The sequence below is a fragment of the Neopsephotus bourkii genome, unplaced genomic scaffold (genome assembly GCF_033783945.1).
Source record: "Neopsephotus bourkii isolate Nb327-2 ecotype Australia unplaced genomic scaffold, CSIRO-AGI_Nbou_v1 NB_1766, whole genome shotgun sequence".
Classification (NCBI taxonomy): Eukaryota; Metazoa; Chordata; class Aves; order Psittaciformes; family Psittacidae; genus Neopsephotus; species Neopsephotus bourkii.
In genome coordinates, this window is record NW_026902240.1 from 37,847 (window position 1) to 55,257 (window position 17,411).

A 17,411-nucleotide genomic window follows, 5' to 3' on the forward strand; every position below is an offset into this window, starting at 1 on the left:
GATAAGGGAACAACCTGCTTGGATACATTATTCAAGAATAAAGAAAACACCAGAGCCAGAGGGACATGGCGGATCAGACTTTCAAGACCCTTATGTATGAAATTGCATCGGTCATAATTTGGACTCATATGAAAACTGGCGCCCAAGCTTGGGACCAGAACTTATACCTCAAATTAGTGCAGAATGTTACTAATGTTTTTAATCGTAGTGACTGTTGGGTGTGTGCACATTTGCCTAAATCAAGAGAAAGCCTGGATCTCCCATTAACTGGAGTTCCAATTCCTAACACTATCTCATGGACAAATTTGTGGGTGAACACCAGCAATCTGTATTTGAAGGAAAGTTTAACATTTGGAATAGTTAATCCTAACCCAGGTAATAAATATTACACCTGTGCACAAAGATGTATTTCACCATCAACCAGGGTAGGAGATCATGCTTGTTTAAATGCCACAGATGTAGGTCACCATTCAAATTGCAATCATACGATTAATATAGATGGTATCATAGTATAGGGGTGGCCCGTTCCTAAAGGGAAAGGATGGTATTGGTTATGTGGAAAAAATGCGTATAAGGTTCTACCCCCCAAGTGGAAGGGGGCATGCACCTTAGGTGCTGTAATACCCAATTTTACTATTATCAACAGGTACCCTTCCGGGACCTGGATTAGAAGTTTTGCTAAACAAATGAAGCGAGGGTTTAACCCTATTATTGAACGGCACACAGCATTTTATAGTTTTGTAAGAAGGCTAATGTGGAGACAGTGTTCTCACAGGAGAATGTATAATTGATACATAAACTCTGAATAATCCTGAAAGATACAGAAAGGCCATGAGAGGCCTGAGGAAACTTAAGCAAGCAACATAAGAAGAAGCTGGAATTCACTGAGTTAATGAGATCTTTGGGGTGTTGGCAAGCTTTCGAGGTCAAGTTCTCACACCTGTGCTTAACCAATTATGTGTTAGTCACTAAGGGTCTTCAAGACATGTATCCAATCATAATATGCCAAATCACTTTAAGTGCCTGTAAGAAATGGTATATAAGGAGGTAAAGCTTTGTAATAAATTGGCATTCGCTGATCACATTGATCGTTCCTGCGTTGTCAGTGACTCCCGCATCAACAAATGGCACCTGAACAAGGTAAATTGAGGTATGCAAGTTTGAAGGTCCAATCAAAGAAGAGGGGGCGGAGAGCCGGCCGAAAATCAGCGCTGCCGCGGCGCTGTGAAGTCAAACGTCTGCAAACTGTGGGACCTCGCCCTGATCAGGTGAGCGGCCGGGGAGAAGGGGTGCTCGCCTTCCAAAGAGGAAGAGGCAGTGACGGATCTCCTCCAACATATTCTCTCTAAGAGAGGACTGCAGTATGATAGTGCCACCTTACAGAGGCTGTTAAAGTGATCCCGTGATCGTGGCTTTATCCCCACAGCGCAAGCTACCTTTGAGGTTTCTGAATGGGAACGTATAGGCCAGGCATTGTGGGATGAGATCAGTAAAGGGACAAAGGAAGTGCAGGAGCATTCTGCACTATGGAGACTGGTAATTGAGAATTGAAAGGAAATGAAGTCGGACCGGGCAGTAGTGGCATCCGTTTTCCTGGCTGCTGCTCCTTCGCAAAGTCAGTCAGAGGTAGAGAAGAGTGTTATGTCTATGGTATTTCTCCCCCCCGTTGTGCCTGGCACAGCATTGCAGAAGCCTCCTCAGCATAAGGGGGAAGATAAAGTGAAACAGCGCTTACACCCAAAAGTACAGTCAGCGAGTACAAACGCGGTCACCTCCGACACAGAGGAAGGAGACCCCTAACGGGAATTGGAACCAGAGCCAGAGTCTCTGGCAGAACCGGACTTGTACTCTCCCCTTCCTGAGCCCAACTCAGACAACTCAGACGATTCAGACAGTTCGGCTTATTGGCAGATACGAACCAGCCTCAGTGATGGTCAACTGCGACAGTTGCTGAAGAAGTTAGAAGCATTGGAGACAAAAGAAACCTCCAAACCCTCTGCCCCACCCCCCTACAATCCCCTAGTAAAGAAAGGGGAGTGGGAGGGGGGTGTGGGGCACAGGGTAGGGGATTATGGTTATAACCCTGATAAACGTTGGTTTGGGATGATCAAAGATGCAATTGTTATGGGGGAATTTTCAGCTATGGGTCTCTCAGCATTCCCAGTGTTTAGCACTCCACAGAGGGGAAAGGAGTGGGAGGTGTTGGATTTAAAGGTAGTAAAGGAGGCGCATCAACTGGTAACATCCTATGGGTTAAAATCATCATGTACTCAGGCAATTATCACACATATTTTTCCTGCATATATCTTAGCACCATATGATATCTGTATGATAGCTCAATCGTTGCTTGCTCCCCACCTTCAGATATGATTTAAAGTGAGCACAGCAGAGGAAAAGGCTGGATACATGGCTACTGCCTTCGCTGCTGCTGTTAAACCCCTTCTACAATGAGGTTAGGGCGATCGTGGGGGTACTAAATGAAACTGATGTGGCCTATTGTGTACAGGGGGATTGTACAAGGGGGTTAGACAGAATGTACAGAGGGGGGTTGTACAAGGGGGTACTGCTTAAGTTATAGCTGGCTTGACAAGCTCAGCAGATGCCTTATCAGGCAGTACCAGGATAGAACCTCCTAATGAGGAGAACAGGGGGGTTGTACAAGGGGATACTGCCTAAATTATAGCTTGTTTGACAAGCTCAGCAGATGCCTTATCAGGCAGTACCAGGATAGAACCTCCTAATGAAGAGAAGAGCTCAATAAACCAGTTGGACATAGACCAGACCCATCCAGCTTCTAAAGAGCATGCGTGAGGACCAGAGGTAAAAAGTTCAAGCCTGAGGAAGACTCGTTTACTTCATCTTGAAGACCCCTACCCACAAGAGGAAGACTACTTACTTCATCTGAAGACCCCTGCCCAAGACCACCAGGAGGCACTGCACATGCGTACAGAGCCTTTTAGCTCATTATAATACGAAGCGGGGATAGAATATGAATATGTATAGGCGTATTGTGCAACCGAATACATATGTATGACTTTACAGGATAAATGTAGAAGGAAAACAGCACTGAGGTGCGCATGCCTTTTGGAGGACCAATCCCCCGTGCATCTTCAGCTGAATAAAGCATACCTACTTTACAAGTTTAACGAAATTGTGAAGTCTATTCCGCTATCACTAAAACTATGAGATGTCATAATTGTGGACAGATGGGACATTTAAAACAAAACAGTGTACTGTAAAGAAAATTAGTTCAGCAACCCACCCCCCCTCAGGGTACTGTTATGGTTTTGCAGATAAATGTATTAAATGTGACAAATTCAGACACACGACAATTGAATGTCGTTGCTTTGCAACCTTGCTTGCCTAGCCTTTCAATGATACTGATGCGTGGATTGACTCCACAACTCGTTAAAGTTGTAAAGTAGGTATGCTTTGATTCAGCGCTTAGACGCACGGGGATAATTCCTCAAAGTCATGCGTGCCTCAGTGTTGTTTCCCTCTACATTTATAAGGTTGCACCGTACGCCTATACATATCTATGTCCTATCCCCGCTTCGCATTACAATGAGCTAGAAGGTCCTTTGCGCCTGCACAGTGCCGCCTCTGGTCATGAGCAGGGGTCTCAAGATGAAGTAAATGAGTCTTCCTCCTGTGGGTAGGGGTCTTCAAGAGGAAGTAAATGAGTCTTCCTCTTCTTGAACTTTTCAGCTTTTAGTCTTCATGTATGGCCTTAGGGTTTGGTCCCAGCCATAAACCATCTGCTTCTCTCCCTTAACAGTAGATTCAGGGGTCTGCTTTTCCTTACCAATAGGTGCTTATCAGTAGAATCTGGTGTCTGCTTTTCATTGTCAATAGAACCAAGTGTCTTCTTTTCCTTGTCAATAGAACCAAGTGTCTGCTCTTCCTTATCAATAGTTAGTGCCTTTGTTCTGCTTAGCAGGCATGATAGGTACATACAATACCTTTGCTTAAACAAACGAATTCCTCTAGCCCCCCTGTACAACCCCCCTGTACATTGGTCAACCCTCTGCATCAATCCCCCCTTTTTTTATAAAGTGAGTAAATTCTTTTACTCGATTATTTATGACATAGCCATACATGTTCCTTCTATCGATTTATGAAGTGATTTCAATATGCATTGTATTATGTAAGGTACAATCATTAAAATGAGTAATCCTATAGCTAAGATCAAGAAGGCCTTGTTTATGTATTTCCCTAAACCATCCAGTAACTCCTAGGTTATTTAGCCATTCATCCAATCCGCCTCCAACAATTCTAAGCTCTTGCATATTTTCCTGCGATTTTCACAGCTTAGCATGAATTGATTCAGAATGGTCAGATAAATTTACCGAGCACACACCTTTGAAATCCTCACAACCATCCTGTAACAATATCTTTGTTACCTCCCTGTCTTGTGCGCTTCCAGTTGGAAAGGCTTCTGGCCAACCTGAAAAGGGGTCTGTTAGTACCAACAAATGTCTATACCCCTTTTTCTGTCATTTGGAAAATTCTGTTGCAACATTTTATATACTGCCACTACCGTCCAGAGTCTTTTTGAAATAGTTTCCTGTTTCTACTTGATATTTACATTTCATTTCTTTTTCAATCTTCATAATTTATCATAGATCATTTATAATTCCAGGAAGAAAATTATACCAGAAGTAGTCAATATTAAAACAATTAATATTAATATTCCTGCAACCTGTTGCCTTAACCAGGAGAGATCAGGTAACCATGAAGGTAACTTCTTCAAACCTCAGGAGGTATCATTCTTGGCCATTTTATTAAATATTTTAGTTTGTTTCTAGATTTCCCCCAGATCTGTTTCAGGAACAGCAATTTTCATTGATTCTTGTTTCACTGGGGTTATATCAATGGTTTTACTTTCTATTTCCTATGGTTGCTGCAGTATTTATGATTGCCTTCTCTAATTCACTTATTCCCAAAGATGGAATTAGCCATCTCACAAAACTATGAAATGCAGTACTCTGTTCAGCAGTAGGGTTAAACCCTCGCTTAACCAATACCATCCTTTCCCTTCAGGAACAGACCACCACTGAACCACACAATTTGAATAGTGACCTACACCTGTGGCATTTAAACAAACATAGTCTCCTACTCTGGTTCCTGGTGTAATACATCTTTGCATACAGGTATAATACTTGGATTAGGATTAACTGTTCCAAATCTTAAAATTGTCCATGAGATAGTGTTGGAAATTGGTATGCCAATTAATAAAAGGCCGTGATCTCCTAATTCAGGAAACTGTGCACACACCCAACAGTGACTACAATTAACAACTTTAGTAACATTCTGCATTAATTTCAGGTATAAGTATTAGTCCCAAGATGGTATGTCAGTTATCACATAAATCAAAATTACGACTGATATAATTTCATATGCGAGGGTCCTGAAGGTTCGATCCGCCATTTCATCTCTGGTTCTGGTGCTTTCTTTTTTCTTGAATAATGTATCAAAGAAGTTGTTCCTTTATCTTCACTGCTGTAAAGGTGGTCAATAATAACTGGTAAAGTCCGCTCTACTTCTCCTGTAGAGGATCTCCTGAAAAATTCTTACCATAAACCCAGTCTCTGGATCTAAAAAGGTGAGTCGGATAATCCACGCCTCTCGCTCTTGTCCTCAGTATTCTCTCATTTCTTCTAATTGCTTTCCCAGATTGATCAGAAACTCTAGGAGATAACCTTCTCCCACTTCCAGAAGACTTTCTCCTTTAAACTGGGACTGATATTGTCTTCCATGTAAAATTTTAAATGGGATAGCCTCTTCTTTTGACCGAGGTTTAGTTCGAATTCTCAAATTTTTAATAGATCCAGTGGTAAGGCTTGGTATCAGTATCTTGACATATTTTACTAATCTGTTGTTTTATTGTCTTTTTAACTTGCCCACTGGCCTGTATGGAACATGTAGTTGCCAATGAATTTCTAATTTTTGCTAATTTCTTGTACTAAAGTTTGAGCCTCGGTCAGAAGAAATTACCTCTGGTACTCCAGAACAAGGTATTACACTGTTTAACAATGTTCCAGTTACTTGTCTTGCATTATTTATTCTACAAGGGAATGCTTCTGGCCACCCTGAAAAAGTATTCGTTAACACCAACAAATATTGGTCTCAATAATTCAGAAAAAATTATTTGTCAGTGCTGTCCCAGATAACTTCCTCCCCAGTTGTACCAATTTGATTTCTACTTTCAATTTTAGGGTTATTCTTGAAGCAGAGCTGACATTGTCACTAATTGAACCATGTTATACAGATTCCTTCCTTCAGTTTTTGTTCATCTAAGTATTTAGACAAAGAGTTGCTACCTCAATGAGTTTTATTATGTTCTTCCTGAACTAGCTTCCAGAGTTGGTTATAGGGGATTATAATTCGCCCATCAGGTATCTGAACCTAATCTTGTTTTTTTTCCTCTCCTTTGAAAGCTCCAATCAATTTTCTATCCTCCTTTGAACACCTAGGTTTAGATTTCTCAATTGTTAGTTTGCCATCAGGGATTAAGGGAATGAGTTTAGATTGTTCAGCTGCTCATTTGGCTTCAAAATTGGCCAAATTATTTCCAATTTCCTGATCAGATTCACCTTGTTGATGCCCTCAATACATAACAGCTACTTCCTCAGGTAGCTGAACAGCTCTTAGTAGTCATAGAATTTCTGTAGCATGTTTCCAGATGACACACTGTGCATGGACCACACCAAATGCATATTTAGAATCAGTCCAAATATTTATCCTTTTGTCCTTAGCCAATTCCAGGGCACGTTCCAGAGGTTTCTTTCAAATCTGGTTGGCTTGAATATACAGTTTCACATAGTGTCCAAGCAGTCGGGTGTTAATAGTTCTGTTGGTTGTTCTGCAAAAGGATGCTGGATTGACATTAGTGACCACAATTTCTGTATCTTCATGTTGCACAAGGGTGGCCTGGTATTTTAAAAAACATGAAGGAGATAACCAGTAGGCTTCTTTCTGTTCCAGGACTGCTGATACCACATGGGACACTAGGACAGTAATCCTTTGTCCCAAGGTGAATTTGCGAGCCTCTTCAATATTCATGACAACTGCTGTCACAGCCCTTAGGCATCCAGGCCATCCTTTGCTCGCTTCATCCAGCTGTTTTGAAAAACACACCACTGCCCTCTTATAGGGTCCTAGTTTCTGAGTAAGGACCACCAAAGCTATTCTCCGTTCTTCATAGGAATATAGCCAAAAGGATTTAGTCATATCCAGAAGTCAGAGCTGCAGCTCTCATGAGCTCTGGTTTTTAATTTCTAAAGACCTCCTCTGCTGAATCAGTCCGTTCCAAAGAGAGAGGGGTTTCTTTTAACAGTTCATATAGGGGTCTTACCAGAACACCATAATCAGGCATCCAAAGTCTGCATCATCCAGTCATTCCCAGGACGTCTGGAGCTCCTTGACGGTCGACAGTCGTGGAGTTTGACAAACGGCTTCTCTTCTAGCAGTTCCAAGTTCTCTCTGTCCTCCTGTTATTTCATACCCTAGGTAGGAAACTCGGGTCTGGATTAGTCGGGTCTTTGTCTGGTTACCCAATAACCATTCAGTCCCAGAAAATTCAATAATCCCACCATTCACTGAACACATTCTTCCTTTGTTTCAGTAGCAATTGATAGGTGATCCACATATTGTAACAGAGTCCCCGTCTGAGTGGGTGGTTTCCAAGATTCTAGTTCCAGTGCTGATTTTGAAAGGACTGTTTTAAAACCCTTTAGGTAATACTGTCCAAGTTAATTGGGTTTTCCTTACTGTGTCAGGATTTTCCCATTCAAAAGCAAATAAATTCTGGTTTTCTTTGGCCAATGGTAAGCAAAAGAAAGAGTCCTTAAATCCAAGACGGCAAATCATTTCTGATTCAATATAGTCCATAAGGTATACGGATTAGCGATTACTGGATGAATATCCTCTATAAATTTGTTGATTCCTGAGATCTTGAACCAATTTGCAACTTTATTTCTTTACTGGCAAGACAGGAGTATTATATTCCAATTCACATTCAATTAAAATAAATGTGGTTTGTTGTTTTTTTTTTTTTAATTCCCTTTCCTGCAATTTTAGGGGATATTGTTTTATTCTAATTGGGCAGGTCCCCCTTTTTATTTCTACTTTAACAGGCAAAGCATTTTTCGCCTTACCTGGAACTTCAGATGCCCATACTCCCAAATATACCTGGATTAAGGATTTCTTCTATTTCAGGGAGGTCCTCCTGTTTGCTTTTTCTGTTGAATTAAAGATATACTCAAAACTGCAATTAACTGATTTTTTACTCTTAATTCCATTTTGCCTTCTTTAAATGTTGCTTCTTGCCCTAATGAAGATTTCAGAGAATTTAGCATGCATAAAAATTTTATGCATTCCTATTTGTTATCTGAATTTGTACCTTAAGGGTTTCTTTTCCTTGGTGGCCAGTTGCTCCCACATTTGTAACAAATTCTTTTCCCTCTGATTTAATGCCGAATAAGTTGCTCCTGTACCCACCTAAATTCCACTTTATTTTCTCTAGTCCATAGTTTTAATGTAACCAGTGGATCTGCTAGGGTAGATTCCCCAGGTCCCTTGTCAGTCTAGTTCCAGTTCAGTCATCGGAGCCACCCCACGGCACTCCCTCCCCCGCAGGGCAGTCTCACTTCCAACGTTCAAAACTCCCCACAGCTCACACACACCGATCCGGTCCCATAGGAGAAGAACCCACTTCCCCCACCTTTGCCCGACATTACTCCTCCATCTGTTTCAAAGCACTTCTGTCCACATTTATTCAACAAACCCTCAGTCCCATCTGTCAACATCTCTGTTCCCACTTCTTTGCCTGCCCCAGCACTTATCCCATGCTCAAACACAGGAGCAGCGTGAGCTCCCCTCCTTTCCACTTGGTTTCCCCCTTTTTTTTTTTTTCCCCATAGTTCCTCACCCTGCTCTGCAGAGGTTTCAGATGCCTGCCTCTGCAACAGCACTTCTGGTTTAATGTGAATGTGCTGCTTGTTGTTCGTGACAGCAATCACATCTTCATCAATATCTGATAGAACAGATATAGAGGGTGCTCCTCTCGGAGGTATCTGTGATACATGATTTTCCTATTTATAACTTTTAAACATCATTCCCCAATATCACAGGCAGAACAACATCTCTCCAGCTTAGCTTTCAGTTTTCCCCTGTCCTTTTCCAAAGCCAGAATTAGGGATCTGGCAGAGGTTTATTAATTTCACATTCTGCCTGACACTCAGGGTGGTTTCTTAAAGTGAAAAACATATCTTTATATAGTACTTAATCCCATTTTCCTGGCCACCTCAAAACCAACATTCATTGTAACAATGTATTGTAATTCAGAGTTCCATTTTTAGGCCATTTCTCCTGATCTTCCAAAGTATATAAAGGCCACCATTGGTTACAATATTTTATCAGTGTTTGTTTACCGAGCCCCCAGAAGACCCCCCCAGTTCTTTCCAGTGTGCCAAAATGTAACCCAATGGGCTTTTCTTCAGAATTCCCTTGTTTTGACCGGCTCCCATTTCAAACAACCTTTTACAAATCTCTATAGCATCTCTTTCCCAGTACTCTGCAAATGCACTTAAAAAATATGAGAGCACCTACACACAAGTTTTATGATATTCTCAGGGGGTTCAGTAAAATAATACCTCTGGGTTCTGCAGATCAACTCCCCTGTTGTTAGATCATAGTTTCGGTTCCATCAAAATTTACACTGTCCAAGTATCCACGGCCCACGGAGGTTCCACTGTTCAAAAGTTATTATGCACCCATATGTGAGGCTACAAGCCTCTGGTACTGAGTGTAAAGTCCAGGTCTCAAGAGTAGGACTACAGATATTAGAGGTTATACTTCTGTTATACAGCCACTGGGGAGCAGAGGGAACTGAGCTGTGGAGTCAAATGGATGATATCCTAATTGCAGGCAAAGATTTAAACAAGGACCATCTGCTCTGCCTGCTACAATCAGAATTAGCAAAAGCAGGACTGGTAATTGCACCAGACAAGGTGCAACATGAAGCCCCTTGGAAATATCTGGGGTTGATCATTCCCAGAACTGAAATTAGGCCTTCAAAAAGTTAAAATTGCCACACAGATAAAAACCTTGTCTGACGTGCAGAAACTGATGGGTGATATTCAATAGATCTGCCCTTTGTGTGGAATCACAAATGATGATCTGACTGATCTCATGCCCCTTTTAAAGGATGAGTCAAAGGCAAAAAAAAAAAAAAAAAAAGTTCTATTAAAAGCTCAGAATGAAGCCTCAGATCACATCATGACAAAAATCACTACCTCTTATGCTTCTCAATGGGATCCAGATTTACAGGTTATCCTGTTTATTGTCAACAGTGAGTATTATCCTTTTAGTCTACTAGCACAGTGGGATCTCCAAAAGACTGATCCTTTATACATTTTAGAATGGATTTTCCTACTTAAAACTGTAACTACTCGGTTAGAAGTATTTGCTCTTTTGATTGTATGAGGTCGTTCATGTTGTCAGGAAATTATGGGCTCTGACCCATCACAAATTTATTTGCCACTAGACTGGGCACAACAATCTAGCTCTGCTTTTCAGTTTGCTTTGATAGGTTTTGTTGATCCTCTTAATATACATTTTCCACCTCATAATATGTTTACTATGCTAAAGAATAATCAGCTTGAAGATGTTACCTTTTATCCTAGTAAACCTGTTGTAGGATTAACTGTCTTTACAGATGCAAGCAAAATCAATCACACAGCCGGATATGTTTGGCAAACAGACGATGGTTGGAAAGGGCAGAAGATACTTGGTCATTTTTCCAATTCACTACAGACACTAGAGCTAAGTGCTGCTATCGCAGTATTTCAGCGATGGCCTGACACCCTCCTTGTCAGTGAGTGAATGAATTAAAATTTGAGCATAGGACATCTGTTTTATGGATGTTTTCAGTCTTCTTAAAGTGAAGGGATCAACCTTTTTTACATTAAAGTAAAAAAAAAAAAAAAAAAAAAAAAAAAAAAACCCAACAAGAAAACTACCACTAAAAACACCACCACCACCACCCGACGCACCCCCCCCCTCCAAACTTCACTGGTCGCTGTCGTGGCTGTGAAGACTGAGTACAGAGATGAAGATGATTCTTTTGACTCAGGCCCTATTTACCCCGAGAAGGAGCCTGTGCACCTCCATCAGACTGCTGTTGCTGCTCCTGAGATTCTGATGCCTGATAATTCTGATACTGACCTGGATGGTCCTTTTCACCTGGAGCCTATTCATCTGGAAAAGTAGCCTGATTTATATCCCCCAGATCCTCATGCTAAATGCACAGATGTAAAGGGAGAAGCGAGACCAGTGGGGGATGCAGACGTATTGTGTGCTTTCTGGGTCATGTATGTTCTGCAGTGAAAAGGTCTCTTGTATGCTCTTATTAGGGGTATTGGGCAGACTGTGACGGATTGTGAACTTATACCCCATATGCAACTCATTTAATACAGTCTCTCTATGATATTCATATACTAGAAGTTGGTAAATATAAGTATGTCCAGGTTTCTATTGACCTTTGGAGACCTTTATAGATATTGCTGGACACTTCTTCCAGCATAGGCTGGCCACCTGTGTCGGAATGAGTGTGCATTTAGGTCAGTATAAAGCCCAAGCCTCATGTGATGTGGGGGAGGCAGAGCCTCGGGGGGGATGCCCTCTAAGGTTGAGCCTGCCACCTCGCACTGTGATGATGCTTCTTGGAGCTGGTTTCTTGTTAGTCTTCACAGAGTCCTTGTGCCACGTTCTGTACGTGGGATTGTGTAGTGGGAGTAATGATAGTTGGGATTTTGTGTTTCAAATATTATAGTTGTGTGGAGTGTGCTTTATTGTAGTTGTGTGGAGTGTGCTTGTGGGATCCCATATGTGTGTGTGTTGAGGGCAGACAGTGTTCTGTGTATCTTTTGTTGTTGGGTTCATGTAAAAATTTTTAACGGGTAGCAGTTTAATATTTAGGCCAAGAAAGGGTTAATGCAAAAGTGGGGTTGCCAGCAGGTATTTATGGTTGCTGCTGAAGCAGGCAGGCAGATGTAGCTGCTGCCTAGCAGAGAGGCATTTATAGCGGCTGCTGAGCAGGCCGGCGTTTGTAGCCGTGCAAAGCAGGGTGAGCGACTTTGGCAAAAAAAAAAAAAAAAAACCAACAAAAACCTGGGGATGAATCCAAGACTTGGAGGAACATACCTACTGTGTCAGATGAAGAACTGAAAGCGGGAGTGGTAGTGCAACTACAAGCCGCAGTGCTACGACCAAGTATATCTCAGGTGGCAGGAAAAAAAAAAAAGAAAAAAAAAAGGGCAAACTCCTCTTTTAACCTGTCTAGTTCTCAAGAACTGATAACCTGGAGGAGGAGGTGTATTTGTGTCCTCCTGCCTACAGGTCCATGGCGCCTGCCTGCAAAGTTTGTCAAGCCTTACCATGATCGGAACAGACAAATGGAGGAACCTGATGCCTCAGCTACAGGAGCTGACCGTGAATACCCCAAGCAGAATGAGATAGAGGAAGAGAAAAAACAATGATTGATAAACATCATTTGGGGGCAACTGAAAAGTAACAGCTTAAATATGTTTGTAAATTAGCTATTGTTATAGGCTTTGATTTTGTGTATGAAACCACCTGTATTTACTAGCCAGTTGCTAATAAGAAACTACACCTTGTATTATGTGGATTTGTCACTTGTAAAAGAGATGTTAGAGTATGCAAATTTGTAGTAGCTGCTAGAAAATGCTAAGGCAAAAGATAGAAATATTCTAATACAATGGTAGTGTTATAAAGCAGGTAATGGAGCAAATTAAGAGGGTGAGAGAATTCCACTGGTAAGAAATTTCTTTGGCTAGTCCCTTGCTGGAATCAGCATCTTCAGCATGCTGCTGCGCCCTGTAATAGTTACTCTGCTAATGTAAATCTGTGTGTGTGCCTTGCCATAATAACAACTTGTTATTGGATGAAGCAGGTGAAACTCTGCATTGACAACAAGGTGCAAGGACTGAGGCTGACCAAATGCCTGCTACCACAATCAAGGGCAAGACTGGGTTGACCTCTGTGTTTGCCACCAAGAAGAACCTTTAGCTCCACTGCTGGCTGCAACCCAGCAGGCGTGGAGCGGTGGGGACACATACCATGCCAGACCTTGATGTGAAGGATGGCCTCCCCTGTTATCAGAGAGCCATGCAGGAGAAAAAAAGGGGACAGGCCCAGAAGCCTGTAATTGGCATATGTTGGAGATAGATCTAGCCCAAATCCCCTGCTCAAGTAGGGTCATCCAAAAGATACATAAAACAAAAAGGGGGAGATGTGGAGACAGTGTTCTCATGGGAGAACACATAATTGGTACATAAACTGAATAATCCTGAAAGATACAGCAAGGCTGTGAGAGGCCCGAGGAAGCTTAAGCAAGCAAGATAAGAAGAGGCTGTAATTCATTGAGTTAATGAGAACTGTGGACTGTTGGCAAGCTTTCGAGGTCAAGTTCTCACACCTGTGCTTAACCAATTATGTGTTAGTTGCTAAGGGTCTTCAAGACATGTATCCAATCATAATATACCAAATCACTTTAAGTGCCTGTAAGAAATGGTATATAAGGAGTTAAAGCTTTGTAATAAATTGGCATTCGCTGATCACATTGATCGTTCCTGCGTTGTCCGTGACTCCTGTCGACACCGTGACTCCCGCGTCAACAGTGTACGCATGCGGGGAGAGTCTTCTGGAAAATTATGTAATCTATACGTAGCCTCATGAATATGTATGTATGCCCAGGGACTATAAAGGACGGCTTGTGTGGCAATTCAGTAGCACGTTAGGAAGGAGTGACCCCCTGTGCTTCCGGCCTTGGACATAGAATACCTGCTTGTCAGCGTTAAAAGTTTGTTGGCAAGTTTGTTCCTGGAGTTTTCTCTGAATGAAAGCACAATTCAGGTGCAGTCCCAGCAGTGAAGATGACTGGGATGAGAAGGAATCAAAACCTGAGATCCAGAATCCAGAGGATGATAAAGAGATCTTCCAGCCCAAGAATGCTATCTGTCAGTACAATGTTTTATTATGCTTTTAAGTAGCATTTGGGTTACAGTTGTAGGTGCTAAACTGGTTCAGTAGAAGTGAGCTTTGGTTTTACTATCATAGAGGTTTTGTCTGTTTTTTTGGATGCTGAACCACAGATGATGATGGTGAACTGCTTGGAGGTGGCACATTTACTGAGTGCAGTGATGTCTGGTCGAAGCCTGGGTAAGAATCCAGAGCTCTGCTGTAAGCATAGAATCCCAGACTGGTTTGGGTTGGAAGGGGCCTTAAAGCTCATGTGGTTCTAACCCCCTGCCATGGGCAGGGACACCTTCCACTAGACCAGGTTGCTCCTAGCTTTGTCCAACCTGGCCTTTATCCAACCTGGCCAGGGATGGGGCAGCTACAACAGCAAAGCATGCTGCCTTCCTGTCCTGATTACAGAGGACTACTGTTTTATGGGATCTTTATTAGCTTAGAATTGTGCTATGTATAAAATCAGAAGACTCCATTAAAGAAGGAAAGATGAAATGTTTTGTTAAAGCAGAGGTGGTTGTTTAGGAAGCATAGTGCAAGGCCTGTATCATTTTTATTGAATGTGAGAAATTAGGTACTCCTTCTACGGAATTAGTAGTCATTATTTGGATTTACTTATGTAAATCAGTTTAGCAGGAGGTGATTCCCTCCCCCCCCGATGTAATTTGTTGTGTCAATGCCTTTTCTTGTGCTTCATACCTCTACATCAGCAATGAACTACATAGGTCAGTTTGTTCCTCTCATCCATGAAGGCTGAAAGCCTTTGGCTAAACTCAGCAATAGCGTCACGGATTGAAGGAGGTAACTCTGCTTGTTGTATTGCTGATTACCCAAATGTGTGGGGTTGTTGAAGGTCTCCCAGCTCCAAGGTTGACTTATCACTAATCTGTAGCCTTGGATCCTCCTTTTGTTTGCTTGTTTTGTTCTCTCTCTCTATGTAGGTCACAGTCCTCCTCAAAACAGTGAGCCCTTTCCAGCACTCCCTGAGGATGGTATGAAAACAGCCTCTTGGGGGGAATGGCGTTAATGGCCCTCAAACCAGGGAGAGCTGCATGGCTGCAGAAATAAGTACTTGTAATCTAGCTGTACAGAAACTTTGCTCTCATCTCCTCTTGAAAGGAACAGTTTCTACTTTCCCACTTTCCCTCTTGGTAGAGCCTGTGAGCCAAAGGAAGCAGTGAGCTGCAGCCAGCTCAGCAGATGTCCAGAGATCTGCCAAAGAAGAAGTCTGGACTGAATGTGTTCAGATTTTCCATAAGCTGTTCATGTCTCCACTGTGAAAATATGATACAAATGCTCTCTAGACTTTACAGTTTAACAAAGCTGATTCCCTTACTGAAGAGGAGTAAAAATTCATCTCCAGGCTTTGTCCTGCCCTGAGTCCTGCCTGAGCAGTAGAATCAAAGGCCAAGCCTCCAACAGGTGATGGTTCTATCGCTTTTGTTCACTTCTTGCACTTGCAGTGGTGTTTCTGCTTGCATCTCAAAACTGGAGCACTCTGAAGAGGACCAAGTGAAGGATATATTATCCTGGCTTCTTTAGAATTTTCTCTTAGCCTTCAGGCTGGCTGCAGCCTCTTGTCCTGATTTTAGATATCAATGGCAGCACTTGGCACTTCTGCTGGGACATCTCCCTGTTCTTTACAAACCTTAAGTTTAATTCACTTTTTTTAAATTTTGAGTTTCTCCAAAGCTTCAAACATATTTGTGACTGATGTAGTAGAGAAGGCAAAAGAGAAGTAACTGAAATCAGAACAAATTGAACATTTCTATTTCAAAATGGTTTTAAAACAATCTGCAAGGAAGTCAGCATTTGCTGGGACTCTGGACACCAAAATCAGCTGTCATCTAGGCCAGAGAAAGCTCCTACCCTCCTGTGTCACCCTGCTCTGTTATTGCTGCTCTATCAGTGTCTATGCTTTCAGTCTGTGAAAAACCAAAGCCAGTCAGAGCTCGTGGATGAGGAAGCCATTTCCCAGATCAGGAAAGCCCATGAGATCATGTGTGTGGTGCTCGCCAGTCGCCACAAGAATCTGGACACTGTGCAGACGGTGTGGAGCTCCAGTGATATCAAGGCAAGGATGTGGAGATACCTGAAGCTTGTGAGGTTTGTTCAGCCTGGAGAAGAGAAGGCTGGCTTGGACCCCTTCTCTGCCCAACCTGTAGTCCTGCTGGGATTGCTTCATTCTAAGGTTTAGGACCTTGCACTTGTCATGGTTAAGCTTCATAAGGTCTGGCAATCAGCTCACCTCACAAGCATGTCAATGACCTTGGATGGCATTCCTTCCCTCCAGCATATTACTAATCAATAGCTCGGGTGCTTCATCAGGAACCAACTTGAGGGAGCACTCAATCCCACTGTCCATGTCACTGAGAAAAATGTCGAACAAGACCGGTCCCAACAGTCCCACCTCTCAAGCAAAAAAAAAAAAAAAAAAAAAGGAATAAATATGAGTGTCCTGCTATCTTCTGGGGCTTTGAGGGTGGCTTGTGCAGGAAGAGGCCCCAGCAATGTGCTGTTACAGTACTGGGGCTGAATATTCTGCCTGCTTCGTGTGTGTCCTGCCTGCGCTGCTGCTGCTTTGCTGCTTGCTGCCTCACCCAGGGTCTTTCTGGTGATGATCCCATGCCTGGACCCAACTGGGGTATAACATGGGCACATCTCCAGCCCCCACAGCAGGGAGAAGCCTGAGATGGAGCAAGATGCTGCAGTGCTAGGGCTTACTTAGTGTTTGACAGCTTTATCTCCTGGTAACAAAGGGAGCTGAATACCTGCAGTCTGGGGGCTGTGTTGACAGGCTTGCCCAGGCACAGCTCCTGGACAAGTCATCTCATGGGCTTTCCCAGCTGTGAGAGATGGGCTGTGAAAGGGGAGGGACCACACACCCAGCCTGCTGCAGAAACAACAGCAGTACAGGAGAACGGACTTCAACGGTTTATTTGAAAAAACTTTTGTTACAAACCAGGCTTTTTTAATTATTAAAATACATATAAACATTATTCTTACAAAAGGCTATTTTTCCCCCCTTTTTGCTTTCTTTTTAATAAATTATCGTAGAAGCGTAGAAGCATAGAATCATAGAATACTTAGGGCTGGAAAGGACCTTAAGATCCGCTAGTTCCAACCCCCCTGCCATGGGCAGGGACACCTCACACTAAACCATGTCACCCAAGGCTCTGTCCATCCTGCCCTTGAACACTGACAGGTTTGGAGCATTCACAACTTCCCTGGGCAAACCACTCCAGTGCCTCACCACCCCTACAGTAAAGAACTTCTTCCTTATATCCAAAGTGCAACTCCCCTGTTTAAGTTTTTAACCTTGTGATCCTCTGTCCCATCATGCACAGTTCCAGTGA

The 17,411-nt window shown here is 42.6% G+C and overlaps 1 pseudogene; it reads left to right on the forward strand.

The window, feature by feature from the left end:
• The window catches only part of LOC133225744 (katanin p80 WD40 repeat-containing subunit B1-like), a 30,466-nt pseudogene extending 13,055 nt beyond the window's left edge, over positions 1-17,411 (forward strand).